Source organism: Anser anser, assembly GCF_964211835.1.
Source record: "Anser anser genome assembly, chromosome: 1".
Lineage (NCBI taxonomy): Eukaryota > Metazoa > Chordata > Aves > Anseriformes > Anatidae > Anser > Anser anser.
This window is the reverse complement of record NC_139720.1, coordinates 96,884,833-96,901,446: the sequence shown is the minus strand read 5'-3', so window position 1 is coordinate 96,901,446 and position 16,614 is coordinate 96,884,833. Positions and strand designations below refer to the sequence as shown.

The 16,614-nt window shown below is 39.9% G+C and overlaps 1 protein-coding gene across 12 annotated transcripts in view; it reads left to right on the top strand.

Moving 5' to 3' along the window:
* Positions 1 to 16,614, top strand: part of LOC310892228 (uncharacterized protein) — a 421,439-nt gene that overhangs the window by 178,541 nt on the left and 226,284 nt on the right. For 5 of the 12 annotated variants that reach the window (XR_014577956.1, XR_014577957.1, XR_014577963.1 and 2 more), the window contains exon 6: positions 8,274 to 8,345. The exons of 5 other annotated variants lie outside the window; for them this stretch is intronic. The gene's annotated coding sequence lies outside the window, so the exon portion shown is untranslated. Of the gene's footprint in view, positions 1 to 8,273; positions 8,346 to 8,837; positions 8,975 to 9,510; positions 9,643 to 16,614 lie in introns of those variants that run through there. 2 more of the 12 variants (XR_014577967.1, XR_014577968.1) reach the window with 2 other exon arrangements.

Sequence of the window (16,614 nt, the reverse complement as noted above, 5' to 3'; positions counted from 1 at the left end):
TTATTGCTAGTAGTAGTCTGTGGTCTGTGTTCTGTGTACTGTGTGATGCTCCAGTTGGTATAACAAACAGTACCCCACTAGCTGGAATAATTATGCATTTCTTTTCCCACCTTCTGTTGCTTATTTTGGTTGCAACTATTTAAATGCTTTCATTTATCAGGCCAGTTTGAATGGCTGTTGGGTATATTGACCATCCTGGCAATACTTAATTTTCCATCTGTGAAGATCAGATTTCTTTTTTCACTGAAGAGGGAAGGAGGAAAAAGAATACTTGTAACGAGCAAGAGAGGCAACTGCACAACTTCCATGAAAACCACAGAATCACATTTAGCGACAGTCCTGCTTGCTGAAGAATGCCCTTGCTCTACAGCAGATAACGGTGTGTGCTATCACAATGGAAAAGCTAATCAGAAAGTTTTCCTGGTAGGATAGCACTAAAAGTCCTGTTGTGGTTAAAATGATGGTGTCTGTAGTGGGACATCGAACATTAGACTTCCTCATGGCCAGTCTGATTTTTATATTACTTGTAGCTGAAGAGCTGACATCATCTAAAGAAAATGACTGCAGGAGCAGTAAAGCTCCAACCTTATGCTTATGATGTTAATGTTTTGAATTAACAAAGTGTTAATGAATTCACAACGTGATCTCCCAGTTATTGTGCTTTAATTCTGGAAATCTCCATTTTAAACATCTTTAGCTCAAGTAAGGGCTAAGCACTTGTAGCTTTTATGGATTTCATTAACTGTCAGATGCTCAGAGCTTCTGAAAACCAGCTCAAATGATCTTCTCTCCAGCGTTAGTAGCATATGGTGCAGGTACCTCCATCTTATCTCCTCACTTCAACTACAGTCGTAGTTGGGTGGAGAATAGTAGGTACTTAGAGGTGTGATTCGCCCTATCACAATGAAAGGCTTATGAAATACTCTCATGTAAGGGCTCACTTCTGTTCATAGATTACAAAGAAAGTCTGGATGAAGATGGTAAACTGTTAAAAATTGTCAACTGAAATTCTTCTGTATGGTGCCTTGAGTTGAATAACTGAAATTAGGGAGTTGTCCTAGAAATGTTAGTCTTAGCTTTTTTGGTTCTGTATGTAAAATGGGGGCACTATGCTCCTTTGCAGGTTGTGAGACCACCATGGAGACATAGAAATGTTTGGGCTGGAGATGACCATAAAGATCATCCAGTTCCAACCCCCCTGCCATGGGCAGGGACAACTCTCTCTAGATCAGGTTGCTCAAAGCCCCATTCAACCTGGCCTTAAACAGTGCTGGGGAGGGGGCATGCACAACTTCTCTAGGCAACCTGTGTCAGTGCCTCACCACTCTTACAGCGAAGAATTTATTCCCAATATCTAATCTAAATCCACCCTCTTTTAGTTTAGAATTATTACTCCTTGTCCTATCGCTACACACCCTGACAAAGAGTCCTTCCTCATCTTTTTTCTGTAGGCCCTCTTTAGCACTGGAAGGCCGCTATAATGTCTCCCTGGAGCCTTTCCTTTTCCAGGCCTAAGAACACTTAACTCCCTCAGCCTCTCTTCACAGGAGAGAGGTGCTCCAGCCCTCTGATATCCTTGTGGCACTTCTCTGGACTTGTTCTAATAGGTCCATGTCCTTCTTGTGCTGGGGGCCCCAGAGCTGAGCACGGTACTCCATGGGGTCTCACAAGAGCAGAGTAAAGAGGGAGAATCACCTCCCTCGATCTGCTGGCCACACTTCTGTTGATGCAGCCCAGGATACAGTTGGTTTTCTGGGCTGCAAGTGCATGTTGCCAGCTCACGTTGAGCTTTTCATCCACCATCACCCTCAGGTCCTTATCAGAGCTGCTCTCAATGCATTCTCCACCCAGCCTGTGTACGTGCTTGGGATTGCCTTGGCCCAGGTGCAGGACCTTGCACTTAGCTTCATGAGGTTCTCACAGACCCGCCACTCAAGGTCCCTCTGGATGGCGTCCCTTCCCTCCAGCGTGTTGACCACACCACACAGCTTGGTGTTGTCTGCAAACCTGCTTGAGGGTGCACTCAATCCCACAGTCCATGTCAAAGACAAAGATAGTAAAGATACTGGTAAGGTGGACATTTCTTACCTGGTACACAGTTATAATAATGAGACTTCTATTAGCTCCTAAATGGTTAGCATTTACATTTTATGAGCTCTTTCTACTTTTACATATAGTATGAGTAAAGATTAGCACTGAGTGGTTGTGTCAGTTGTTTCAGCATGGGTACTGTATACTATTGATAAATTGGCTGTACGTGAAATTATTGTTTTCTTTTAAATATTAATTGATGTAGCCCAACTCCCCTTAGTACTTACAATCTGCTAGATCTGATCCTCAGGGTTTTGGTGAACATAAATTTGCACATTAAAAGACTGAATTTAAAATAATGTCATTTGTTTGAAAAAAATACACAAACCAGTAGTTGCTTAGCAGAGCCCAAGCACAGAACAAACTGAATGGTTTCTGTGGCAGGACTGAGGCGACAGAGAATGAAACAGCTGTCCTTTCTCACATGTACCCAGAACTATAGCTAAAGTAGATAAAGACATGTAAAGAGATACTAGCATATTATGCTGGTCTCTGTTGGGACTTGAAGGCAATCATTTCATAAATCATTTTAGTCTACTAGCACCATATTTAGCCTTATTCTAAAATCTTGTACAAATGTCTGCAAGGAAATCTTTAGACATTTGAAGAATTTTGTCCTCTGAAAAGGAGTTTCTAAAGAAAATGAGTAGGCTTTAAAATTAAGCAAAGAGGGTTAAGAGAACCTTTGATAGGGAATTTTAAGAATCTGGGAGAAAGCACTTTAATAATACTGTTATAGTACTTTTCATCAGTCTTACTACACCCATGTGCAGTATTTCAGCTCTGTAAACTGAAGCATATTTATGTTAAATGATTTGCCAAATATCCTATCATGGGTAAGTGGCAAGCTGGAAATGGAACCCAGGAGTCCTAATTCGATTTCTTGTAGATTTCAAAGACAGTATTCAAAGTCTCTGAAAGAAAAACACTCAAGAATTCAACGGTAACAGTCTGCATGAGGAGTCTCCCATTTCAATAAATGTGTGGTTATGATATGTCTGTACTTCACTGACCAAGGTCCCTGAGGTTGCTTTCAATCCAAACCCATGTCTCCTTTGTGGGTGCACATTACACTACCAAATCTTTCAGTGCTCTGAACCAAAAGTCTTGTTCTTAATGGACATACTGGGGAAAATACAGCCAACTAAAAACACCACCACTGCCAGTGAAAAAAGCAAGTATGGGTGAAATAAAATCTGTAGAGTCATAAGAATATAAACTGCAGCTTGAAAGCTTCTATCAGTGCTGGGCTTCCTTTTTTTAAAGAAGTGAAACAGAGACAGCAGATGATATTATTTGCCTTAAAACCCTAGTCTAACAGTATTTGCAATCTCTGTGAGATCTTGAATAAATGCAGATGTCTCTGTATTTTTAAATCCATATTTTGAAATTTGACGACACACTGGATGGGCTTTACAGAGAGGTACTTCTGGTTTCTTTTGATAGAAGTCTCTTCGTATCAGCTAGTCTCCCCAGTAGCTTTTGCAGTACGTGAAGACAGAAGGTGAGAACAAGAGCAAACAATACCATTTTACGGAATCTGGGCAAACATTTGAAATCAGTGGGTTAAGTGCATTGGCTGCTGTAAAAGGCTTGCATAGACTCAGGATCTAGTCCAGAAAATCCAATCTCATGCTCTTGAAAGGACAATTCAAGAGACGGGGAATGCAGTCCAACACAATTTGTGCAGTCAGGCTTTTTGTTTGTGAATTTCTGTCAGGATTGAGCTCAATGTTTTTATAAAATATAAAACTGATGTTCTTCCTTAGAATTCCAGTTTATGCCAGAGTCAAAAGAAATTTTGTGTGTTACAGCAAGTTTACTTTGCAGAGATAGTGTGAATTTCCTGAGCCAAGACATGGAGGACATAAAAGGGAGTTTTGTGAGCAGAGTTTTTCATTAATATCTAATTTTATGTTTGTTTGGCCAGAAATTGAAGGAATTTTATATTCTTACATTGGTGCTGAGAATAAGAAGGTTTGAAAGCAATGAATAGATGGAAAGCTACAGCTTAATACACGTGCACTAACTGTCTGTACAGTAAATGGCCACTTCAGTTGCTTAAACATAGGTTCTTGGTACAATTTGAGATGTGTTACGACACAACTCCTGGCTTACAGCTGCTTTTCTCAAAAGACAAGTATTTCAGAAGTGGTAAGTCATATCTGCTAGATGTGTCCAGATGTGTTGAAGTCCTAGGGCTTCTATGATGGCACTTGAAAGCTATGCTTAAGCAAATGATTTAAACTAAAAATCAAACTTTGCACACTTGTAACCACATTTGGCACGCGATTTATTGATCATATTCCTAATATGCAATAGTTCAGGAGAAATCATTTTCCTAGCAGTTATTAGAATTAAGTATCATAAAAAGAATGGAGGTCAGATGTAGACCAGTTAATTTCACTAATGATTAACTGGTTACACTGTTGATCCTCTGGCATTTTAGATCAGCACCTAAGTCAGGATTTTTACCTATAAATGCTCATTCTATGGGTACTATATACAGTGGGTGTGATGGATAGTTAAGCATACAGTTTAACCATTAGTATATCTGACACAGCATAAAAGCCCCTCAGCACTTTTGCTGAGTGGTGTAAATACGACTTGACTTCCCAGGTTGCTATGCATTTGTGCCTACTAGTCACTGAAAAAAAAATTACTAGAAGTTGAATTGTTGTATTGTAACTTCAGTGTTAATTGCAATACATATCAAGCAAAAGTTAAAAAACAAACAACAACAAAAAAAAACACATGAATTTATGTCCATGTTACTGAAATCTGTGTAGGAAGAGAGGATCTATTAAATATCTGCAATTTATTAAATTCTCCAGTACAAAGGTAAAGCATATATTATCTGATGTTACCCAAAGGGATATACCATATGTTTTAAATAACTGGATTATAATTTTAGGTACTGCACAATGTATATTGATCTTGTCCTATTTTACAGATGTCATGAATGACATTGTTTCTTTTTAGCTATTAATATAAGGCTATTTATGATGTCAGGGACCAACTATAATTTGACATGATTGGTTTGGTTACCTGAGCCCTTTTTTTTGAAGACATTATCCTTACTAAAAGTAACACAGTGAAGTATGAATCTTTTTCTTCCATTTCCTGCACTCTTCTTCAACTATTTTCTATCATGAAAACAAGAATAATGTCTTTTACAAATTCTCTTCTTGGCCCTTATTCCAGCAAAGCTCCCACTGACTTCCGTAAGTATTTTACCTAAGTAGAGACCAAATCAAGAGTTAGTGAGGTACTTCAGGATTTTATGCTCTATTTACAGGAACTTGAAAGGACAGATTTCTTTGGTGGTGAAACCTGAGGAGCTCTTGAATATTGCCCAACACTGTTTTAACCTTTTTCCAGCAAGCAGTCTATAGATTCTTTTGGCAGAAACCTGTATTTTGTTGATGTTCAAGTCTGGTTTAACTTCATGAAACTTCACTTAGAATCAGATTTGGAGAATTGAAGTTACCAAGATCAGTTTTTTTGTTTTTTTTTTTTTCTCTAGTCTGTTAATGTTCCATGCTGTACAGTTTTATCTGCTGCCTTTAAGCATAGCATAGGTGAAAGAGATTCTAAATCTGTCTAATGATAATGCAGTGGAATGAGATACCATAACCCTGGCAAAGTTGGTGTTCATTTAAGAAACTATAATTTGTGCTTTTTTTCGATTATTTGTAATTCTTCCAATTTTATTTGTTCTGCCTTGATAAAGGCAAAGTTTATGGTATCTGCTTACTCTGAGAAATTTCTTCTGATTGTACACAGTATTCAGTGAATTGGGGGAAGAACTGTCAGTCAGTTTTATGACTTGGTGATTTGTTTTCTGGCCAAGACTTGGGACAGGCAATAAGAAGGCTGAGGTTCACATCCCCAGATATCATCCAAGATCATTGTGTAGGCTCTGGCCAGCTATTTCTGATGCAGAGGTGGTAGTAACATTGATTAATTCACGATCACAAAGTGCTTTGGGCTCCTGGGATAAAAAGCAGAATAGAAGTGCAAAGTGTTATTAATGGAAAGTATGCTTGACATGCTTAGTATACTACGTTAAATATCATTTAAGGATGGGTACATTATGAGAGTGTGAGTGACTCAGCTGAAAGTAATTATGGTTGTCTTCAATTGAGAAAAACAGATTCTTAATCAGTGCATCACAGTTACAACCCTTGTGGTAACTTCCTGGTTAGGTTTCTGAATCGATTTAGTTCATCTAAGTAACATATGGCCTAGGAACCAAGATACTGACAGCATCTTCTGTGTTTGGGGAACATTTGCACTTACTTTTGGTAATGATGTCTGGGAATTTCTCTTCCTGTCCTAGCTGGATTTACCAAGCTTTCACCTGTGATATAATTTCAAAGAGTATCATACTTCAAAGCATGCATTTTTCCCTTTTCCTGGTGATTGGTAGAAGAAATTTGTAGTTCTCTGAAATATGAGAACTTATTTAGAGTTCCTTCTCTCTAGGGTAGGAACTCTAAAATACAACATGGTTGTATTTACACTGGGACAAATTTTGCTCTCGTTTATATTAATATGAGATTTGCCACTGTGTCCCCAAAGCTGGGATTCAGCATTTTAGGGTCTGTTCCTGTGTAGTGGGAAGCACTTGCTGATGGAGCACTCTTTGTGAAAACATGGGTATGTTACAATACCAGCTTTTCTCTAGAGCTACTTAAAACTACAAGGCTCTTCTTGTGGAATTTCAGTGCTTATGCATGAGGTGAGAACCAGAGGGATGTGTACACCTAGATTAATATTTTACTTCACTGGCGATAGTTGCGGTTTTACTGGAAGTGTCATAATATCTCATGCTTTCCTTGAAGATTCAACTCTTGAAGTAAACAGATAATGTCCAGATCTTCAGTTTTTGTTTGTAAAATGTTTCTAGTCCTCATGATTGGAGGAAAGACACTCGATCATGATCAAAACATCATACAGAAATTCAGAAATGAGGAAAAAAAAAATAAAACCTGGTACTTATTAGATTGTTAGTATTTTTAAAAGACATTAGAATTTTCAGGGGAAAACAGTGAAAGACAAGAAGGGAGCAGTATGAAATTAGGATCGGCAGTATTCATTTGCATTTTGTTTTCAATTTGGTCTGAGGAATAGTTTAGTGGTCTGAACACTAGCTTTGAAATCCCTGGGCAAGTTGAGTACGTGTCTATAGTATCAGCAGCAGGACTGGGAACAAAATTTGTACCTTCACACCTCTACAAAGAACAAGTACAGCAGTGGGATTTTATTATATATTTTGCTAGCCATTTAAACAAAGGTTGCCGAAACTATCTTCTGTCTGTGCATATGTCCATTCATAGAAGTATTTGTGTTACTTATCTGTGTTTTTATTAGTTGACCAAGAAGTGCACTATTCAATGTTCATTTATGTGATGTTTCTGCCTGTCTGCCTGTTTGCTTGGCTAGATTTTCTCTTCTCTCCACGCTCACAAGTGTTCGGGCAATGAAAGTACTTGTTAAATTTCCAAGGTATTCTGTGATATTCTGCTGCTTTAACTCCTTAAATTAAGTTGGTATTCATTAATAAAAGGTATGTACTCATTCAGACACTAGTTATTAGGATTGGTATAAGAATTACTGGGTGAAATTCTATGTTCTTTATTGTACGGGAATTGGGCTGCAGGATTACTGAGGGTCTTCTATGGCTTTGAGAGCTGTGAAATAGCTTTCAAGATTTAAAATGAATAGTTATGAATCATTTGTTGTTTTTTTTTTCTCTCTGTAAATTCCATTACAAAAATAACAATAACAATAAAACTGCAAATAAAATAGTTTGTTTGCCTAGGGAATTGTTTAGTTTGTTATTTGGATTGCAGTACTGCCCCAGTTCCCAAACAGAATTAGGGTCTGTTTGTAGTAAATGTTTGTGCAGAAATTAAGAGATTGCCCCTGCTTTAGGTCTTTGTAATCTACATCGGAGATTCATACAAATGAGAGGAGACGTCGCTATAGCCAAAATGTCAAAGGACATTTTGGAGATTATCCTTTTGTAGAGATGGGCCAAGCAATTCCTAGTCAGATTTGAATCATGCAGACTGTGGTAGGCACAGTACCTGTTCTGTGGAAGAAACAAAACAGAGTAAAGCAAGACTTTCTTTTTTCTTCTTTCTCTGTCTTTTTTTTTTGTTTGTTTTTGGAAGGCGGAAGATCTCAAAGAACTCTCTTGAAAAAATTGACTTCCAGAGAAAATACTTCTGATTTTCAGCTAACAGGTTTGCCATTTTCAAAAAAAATATATATAAAAAATAATAAAAATCTTAACACGGTCCTTAAAAGCATTCTTCTTCAACAGCTGCAAATATATATTTTTTTTAATTGAACCTTTCACCAGTATATATTTTTTAATCAGCATTTGTTGGGGGAAAAAGTTGGAACCTAGTAATAGTGCCTGTGACTCACTGGTTTCTGTGACTACTGTGGCTTGAGAACTTGTTGAAATGAACATAAAATGTATATGACTTTCTAAGAGCAAATGCCAATTCACTCTCCACACACTTTTGCAAGCTGTTGGGATTTTTACTGGGGTATTCCCACTAGGTCTAACCAGAAACAGCATTCTCTGCAAGAGATTTTAGGTAGAGAGTATCTCCAGAATTTGAAGTCAGATCCTAACTGTTTTGCTGATGTGAGGGAGAAGTAGTGTTGTTGTTTCTTTCTCTTCCATTTGCTTTTTTCTGTTTCCTGAACGTAATGCCTACTTCCAGGAGAAAGGAAGAAGAGGTATCCCCTACTTTTCCCTGCCTTGCTTCCACCTGTAGATAATCTTCTCCAGTGAATAAATCAGGGCATGTGCCAGGAGTGCTGTTTCCCCAGCCAGCAACATAAGGAAACTGTCTAGCTGTACACTGCAAGATTTCCCAGCTCTGTGTTTACAAAACTTGTGAGGAGAAGCAGGAGCGTTGGAAACTTTTTTTTTTTTTTAAAAAAAAACCATCAGCTGGCACTTGATGTTAGGAATTTTACATAATGCTGACACAAAAGCAAAATCTTAAGTCTGTATTTTCATCCAGTGAATCTTAGGAGCTCCTTGAAAGCTTGAAACTTGATTTGCTAGATCTCTTGAGCAGTTAAAAAGCTATTGCCTTTTAAATTTGAATTGTTCTGTTTCCCAAGATCAGGTGGACTTTTTGGATCCTGAAGAATAAAAGTGAAGCTACAGAGAAAATTTAGAGTCAGACCTAGAGTTTCAGTGCAGTTTAGGGTGGGGGGAATTACATGTTAAGAGGTCTTAAATAAAAATCTTCATACTGCCAAAGAAAGACACAGAACACTGTAATATTTAAATCAATCTGAATGTCCTCCAGCTAAAAATAAAATAAAGGAAAATAGTGCAACTTGGTGAATGCATCTTGACCTCATGCTATTTTTACAAGTCAGACAGATGTGCCGCCACCGATAAGCTGGTACCCAGGACTAGCTATCAAATCAGAAATCTGTGGACTCACTCTTCAAATCCCAGCACTAATCGCAATGATAAAGAGCTACCTTTCGATTAATCCTGCCCTGGACTTTAGACGAAAGATACTGCAGTTTAATTACTGAGTGAAATCCACTTTGTCTGATCTGCCAGTCTGCACTGTAATGTCATAATATAATCAGCTTCACCCCTGTCTGAAGCTCCAGGGCTGTGAAGTCCAAGGACTTGTTTGATTGGAAGAAATAAAACGATGTTCAAACAACCACCAGCCTCAGTGCTGTAATTACCAAAATCTTGTTTGCATCTGTCTGTCATTTTTGCCATTGGTTTTTTTATGACACTAAGAGGCAAGGAGAGATTGTGGTGGATAAGAACAGAGACCTGACAGGTGACAAATAAGATGTGGGAGGGTTCACTTGTAGAAAATAATCACTGTAAAATATTCAGGCTAATTAAACTGGGTCTCTTTCTTACATATTTCCCATCGGCTTCAGTGACACATGCCGGTTCAAGCAAAGCCAGCCATCGGTACTGTCATCTCATAATTAAAACCTGTAACTGATCTGGGAGTGTCTCCAGCAGAGGTTCCAGTGAGGGGACAGAATCATGCAAGTGAGAGAGAAATGTATTTTTACCCATGTGAGAGCTGCCGCGGGGCTGCCACTGTGTGAAACGTTCCCTCCCTCCCTCCCTCACCAGGAGATACCAGCCGTGACTTGGAGGGACTATTCCTTCAGACAAAGGAGGCGGCCACGGCTTACTGATACAAATCACTTAATGAGTCCTGCACAGGCGTAGGGCTCAGCTCCCACAGCTCTGTGGGAACTCGTAACGAGTCCCACTGGAAGCGAAGGGAGGATTTAGGGTGCTCCTGCTCTGTCGGTGTCAGGCCTTCATTCTCCCCGACCTCCTTTATGAAGAGTGACACCAGGGAGTGTCGGTAGCAATTTCTTTTTCAGTATACCATGGAGAGCTTTATTCTCAAGAAGTTCGTTACCTGCTCCAGCGCTGTTTCACAGTGCATACAGTATACCAGTTGGGTAGCAGTGATGTCCTGTTACCTCTGACCTCAGCTGAAGGTGGATCGTTTACAGGAGTTGAGAAGATCCAAATTTTCTAACACATGCTTGATTTGGATACTTCTCTGGCCATGCCAGGGAAGTTGTGATAGTGTACAGAAAGAAGAATAGCTGACAAAGCCCTCAAAAGTAGTTTTCTCTCAATTTATTGCGAAGACATAGGTGCTAATGACCGGAAGAGGAAACACAGCTTTTATCTATCTGCAGCTTTTAGGGAGGACACTACATCCTGTGCAGATGAGATGAAGTCTGGTTGATTTTGCTAGAGTCTTTAGAATGCTTAAGCTTTCTTCCCCTACCTATCCCCCAAATTCGGATTTATCTCATCATTCTTATTGTTCCATGTTCTCTGCTTTCCTCTTTGCGTCTTTTCTGTCTTGACTGTTTCCAGCCAGATCTTCCTTTTCTCACGTGATGTATTCCGTGCAACCCACACCATTTGATTTGCACTTAGGATTCTCTGTTCCACCCTTCTAGTGTGCAGATCTTGTACTTTCACTCTTCTCCCAACTCCTTTCCCCTGAAAACACTTGCAATTTCTCTCTCTATCCATCTGTTTTCATTGAGTGAGCTGGTAGACTATCAGGGCAAATCACAACCACAGTTTGATTACGGTCCCTTGCTGCACCTTCATCAAAGGGTTGCTGTGTTCAGCACCTATGACTAAAGAGGCCAAGCACAGGGTAAGATGAATACTCTCAAGGTATCCTGGAGTTACAGCCTGTGGGCAGATTTCTGTGCAAAGACCAATTCTCCTCTGTATTGCAAAATCAGAGCAATGTCTTAGGGCAGAGACTGGGGATGAGGAAGAATATCAGACAGCAGTTGTTAGCAGTATGTCTCTCTGTCTTAAACTTGCAATACATTTACTTTCTTCCTCTTCCTTTTGTACCCTGTAGCTGACAGCAGTGCCTAGCATTGCCTGTCAGCAGGGATGGCATGCAGGGTGTTTTGCAATGGAAATCTGGCTTTAAACCTAACTGGGTTTGTCACTAGTGTTTTAACTTCTGAATAGTATTTAAACATTGCAGACTGCAGACTCAGTTCCAGCAGGATCTATCCAGAGGAGGCTGTCTACAGAATCATCTCTGAACCAGCTTTGACCAGCAGCAGTAGCCCTAGCGCTTTATTTGTACAGTACTTTTGCCCTCAGTCTAATCCTTTGCTTTAGAAGCAGAAATGTCAGAAGGAAGATGTGCACAGCTTCTCTTAAATCCCAAGAGAGTATTTTTCAGCATGAAGGAGTCCATCTAGTTACGTAGCCTTGCTAAAACCATCCCGCTGCACTGATGATCTTGCTTCCCTGGGGAAAAATGCCAGGGGAACCTGAACAATAGTTTTATGGCCAGTTACTACAGAAATGATTTCTTTTCTAAATAAGAGGATAATGGAGGGCATAGGGTAGTGTATAATGTCACTTACTAAGAAAGGAAGAAATTAGTGTATATTGATCAGAATAAATTGTGATTCTCTACAACAGGAGAAGGATATATGCAGGTGGAGTGTAGGCTTGGCGTGGGGAATGCCTTATTTACATTATCCAGTGACATGAAGTACCCACTTTTGTAAAGACCTCAGTTCGCATTCAGGTGTTCAGTATGCTTACAAACATGAAGGTGTGTTATTCTTAGTGTATTGTCTATCATCTACTTTGATGTGTGAAGTTTTGTGTCCGTGACACCATACTGCAGCCTGGTTACGACTCCTGGGCTTCCTGCATAGAAATGACCGAGGTTATGAGGGTCATATGGTAGCTTACAACTACATTATTGGGACCACCGTAGACACTTTTGTCAGAAGGCCTGTCTCAAAGTGTTCTTGCTGTATACATTGTTTTAGCCTCTTATCTCCTCTGAGAAATGATTTTCTCTCTCTGTGATACTTGTAGGTGTTAGTTGTCTTACAATAGATACCATGACATCTAAGAAACCATGCTGTTACTAGCTCTAGTACTGTGTGAACTAATGATTTTTTTAACATAGGTGAAAAATTAGGAAAAAAGTAGGTAATGAAATGAAAGAGTACAAAGTGTTATCACATATTCCGAGGCCTCACATGGCATAAACAGAATTTGTTGAAAGTAGGGTGATATTTAAATATTTAAAAAAATTTTAAAAAAATATTTAAATGGCAGGAGCAATTCCACTCAAATGTGTGAATCAAATCCAACTCATGGAGAACCAGGGGCAAGAGCTTAATCTCAAGGCTGCTCCTTGGATGTGCAAGTTACTGGGAAATGACTCACTTTCTAATTGAAAATTGCATCATGTTCCTGTATTAGTTTTAGAGCTGGTAAGAATGCTATTGACAAGGTGTCACCTCATCATAATATTCTCTTTTCTCTTTAGCAGACTTTGAAGAGAATTTTTTGGTCATTTTTGGTGACAGAGATTGAAAACCTCAGGTTTTTAGGACTGAAGGCATTCGGCCACCTAATTGTTTTTTAGCATGCTAGAAACCTATTTTTTCTGTCCCCATGAAGAATCCAAAACTCTCATCCACTGGCCAGCTCTAATTAAAATGACCCCCTCTCCAGCAACAAGCCTGATGGCACTTCACTGTCCTTTTCGTCAAAGCATGTCACTTTGTGCAGCAGGGAGAGGTGTTGCTCTGAGAACCCCAGGAAGGAGAAGGAAGCACATCCTCTGCTAAGCAAACAGGAGGTGGAGCACACCTTGCAACAGCATAGGTCGGCTCCTCATCCAGGCACTAACGAGTGCCCTGCTGATAACACAGGGCCATCAGCCAGGTTGCTTTGGGATTCACTAGAAAGCTTATCAATATTTGCACTGCTTTTGGCCATGCTTGCCCCACTTTTTAAATGAAGGCTGAAGAGATGTTGAATTTAAGCCCCCGAGATTCTGCAAGAGCCAGAAGAGAGTTAATAGTTGTGGTCTCTGGTCCTTCCAATGCTGCTAATAATATCTTAAGGGCAGAAGGCAACTGCTAATTGTGATGTAACTTGAATGATTTCATCACCCTACTCCTCTCACCCGGTTGGGACATTCATCAGCTCTTCCTGGTCACTGCTGACCTGGGATGCCAGCAATCTGGCAATCCTGAAAAGCAACTTAGCCAACCTGGAGGTGATTTATCCGCTCTGGTCTGTTTCTGCAAATGTTTTCCTTATCCGATTATATGTAAAGTGCATTCATGCTTATGATCGTGTGAAGACTTTTGATTTTGTTTTGCTTTTTTATATATATATATATTCACATATTTAAACTATCATCATGTCAAGGGTGAGGAAAAAAATCATTTAACACCTTGTTGCCAGTCCCCTAAGCTACACATTTTTCTCAAAGCCTACTGCTCTAGTAAATGATAAAATACCCTTTTTGGGAATTTTATCAGCAGTAGAATCTTTTTCCCCTTTAGCATAAAAAGTAGTTGAGAAACCAGGGGGGCAGCTTACATGACTGTCAGAGCCTGTATTGAATTCATCCACAGGTCTAAAGAGATCAAAATTGTTTGAATTGACCCTTTCTGTTGCCAGTGTAAAGAGAAATCCTTTAAGCTTTTTGCTTTCTTGTCATGTACAGTCTCCCTTTGTCAGTTCACATCCAAGGTCCCCGTTTTCATTTTTCTTAGGGATAGCAGGAGCTCTCGCAATATCTGTCTTTATCATGTCTGCAGTGAGGGAGCAAGAGACTGAGTGTGAGGGTGTGGGGAGAAAGGGTGAAATACACGAGGTATCTGACCCTTGCGTACCTCACGCTGTCTCTGAGAACCGCAACCTTATCAAAAATCACAGCTGTGGCTTCTGTGGCAAAGGATGACAACAAAAGCAACTTTGCCAACAACAATTATTATTCAGATTTTAGACCTCTGCTTTAAAACAAATGCATTTGGAGCAGAGATGTGGAAAGGAGGAGAAACACAAGTGTTGCTTATTGGGGGCCCTGCAGACAGAAAATTATTGTGTTTCTAACGCTATTGATTTTTTGCAGCAGCTGATATTTCAATCTGGGTGCAGCATGTCTGAGAGTCTACGCACACTGTCAAGAAGAAATATGATAGTGTCTTAAAAGATTAATAATATCGCTGGTCCTCAGGAGGCCTGTCTTAATTCACTGGCCTGTTCCTTGGCATGTACTGTAATTTATCTAGTCTGATTTGAATAGCAAATGGCAATCGGCTGCCATTAGGGAAATAGGCATCAGTCTTATTGATCCAGGATGGGCTGGATTTTATTTAAGGAGAGCTGCAAAATGTTATTAACTTCCGGATGAGAGGCTGGAGGTGGAGAATTTTTTGCACTGTTCCAAGGGGGGAAATAGCACTGAATCTGAAAAGTCCTGAAATAGATAGGAAGGGGTCTGAGAGGATCGAGGGGGCATGGGAGGAGGGGTTCAACTGCTACCAGTTTGTTTCCAAAGACAGCCATTATTTCCAGCACAAATGTTTTGTTTTCTGGGCTCTCTGTAAGATTATGTCAATGTGGTACTGAGTTGTCTTTAGGTGAGAAGGCAGAAGGTGCTTTACATTTGGGGAGAAGAAAGCGTGGTGGTTGATCTTCAGCACTGATTGAGTTGACTCTTTAATGGGCTGCATGAATTGTTTGTTTTCAAGTCCCCCCTCACTGTGCTTAATAGGAGCTATACCATTAATCTCCAGACATCAAGGGAAACACGTACTCCTTGCTGGTGATCGGCTTCATGTGTGTTTGGAACTGCCACCAGCATTTCCCGAGGAGGGTGGCTGATGTGGCTGGAAGGGAGATAATGCCGGAGTTGTTGTAAAGGTCCTCTCTTGGTTTCCTGTTCATACCAGGTCTCGTCAGAAGTCACAGTGAGGGATAAAAAACAGTCTTTGGATAACCTTTAGGTGCTGCAAATCCTTCAAGTGTTTTTTTCCCTACTGGATAATATTGTTAAATTTCACAATAGAGCCATGGATGTGAGGAAAATAGAACTGGTGCAATTTCAGTCTCTACTAACTGAGGAAATAAATCATTTGGTATTATTGGGAGTCTGGAAACTCATGCCTGAAAATGAAGCATAAAGAAGTAAAATCACACTGAATACCTTGGGAAACTTACAGTCTCGTGGCATATCACTGTGGAATAACCTCCCCAGGGAAGTAGGGAAAGCCCAGCTATTTGGCATGCTTTAAAGTTAGACTAAATCGAACATCAGAAAAAATATTGTAAGGAATACCCCAGCTCAGGTGGGAGGATGGAGGACATGATTAAATACCATAGGTCTTTCCAACTTTAATCGCTGTGATTCTTTGATACATCACATTCTCCCAGCAGGAACTGCTAGAAAGAAAGATCCAGGAGTGCTGTCTATTAAAAAGCTTATAGATACCTCAGTTCCAGCAGGAGACACTGTAAGGAACAGCAGAGGAGGGTTGTATGTAGAGGACTTCAAAGCTGCCTTCCAGTCCCCGTCTCGCTGGGAAGCCAGCGCTTTAGGGAGCAGCACAGGAATGGGAGCTCCCCAGCCCTTCCTGTGCCAGGTTTTCCACAGGAGGCACTGGGAGGACTGGGCAGGGATTGCTTTTTGAGGAGGTGGGAAGTACGTAATGGAGAAAGGGACTGGGGAAGGGAGGGTCCCCACAGCTGGTCAGCATTAGCTTTTGCCTTTGAGAAGCTTCTTGAGGCTTACAAGACAATCTCACAGCTTTTTCCAACAGCAGTCACAATAAGGAGAAAAAGGTGTGGGAACGTTTAGGAGAAGTAGCGTCTCGTTTCTTGCATTTCTTTTGCACTGAAATATGGGCATAGACAATAAAGTGCTACAGGAAATGGCCAAGCACAAAAGCAATAAAACAAATTGAAACTGACTTTCTTTTTTTTTGAGCAGCAGTAATTGCTATACATTGTGATGTTTGCATAAGAAATTAGTTAATGTGTAGAAGAATGACATGTGATACATTTTATTTGCCTGATGACTGTAGTCTCTGAGTGAATGACTTATTAAGGTTAATAAAAAAAATTTGCTTGTGACTTGTAATAATCCAATTGCTAGAATTTAACAT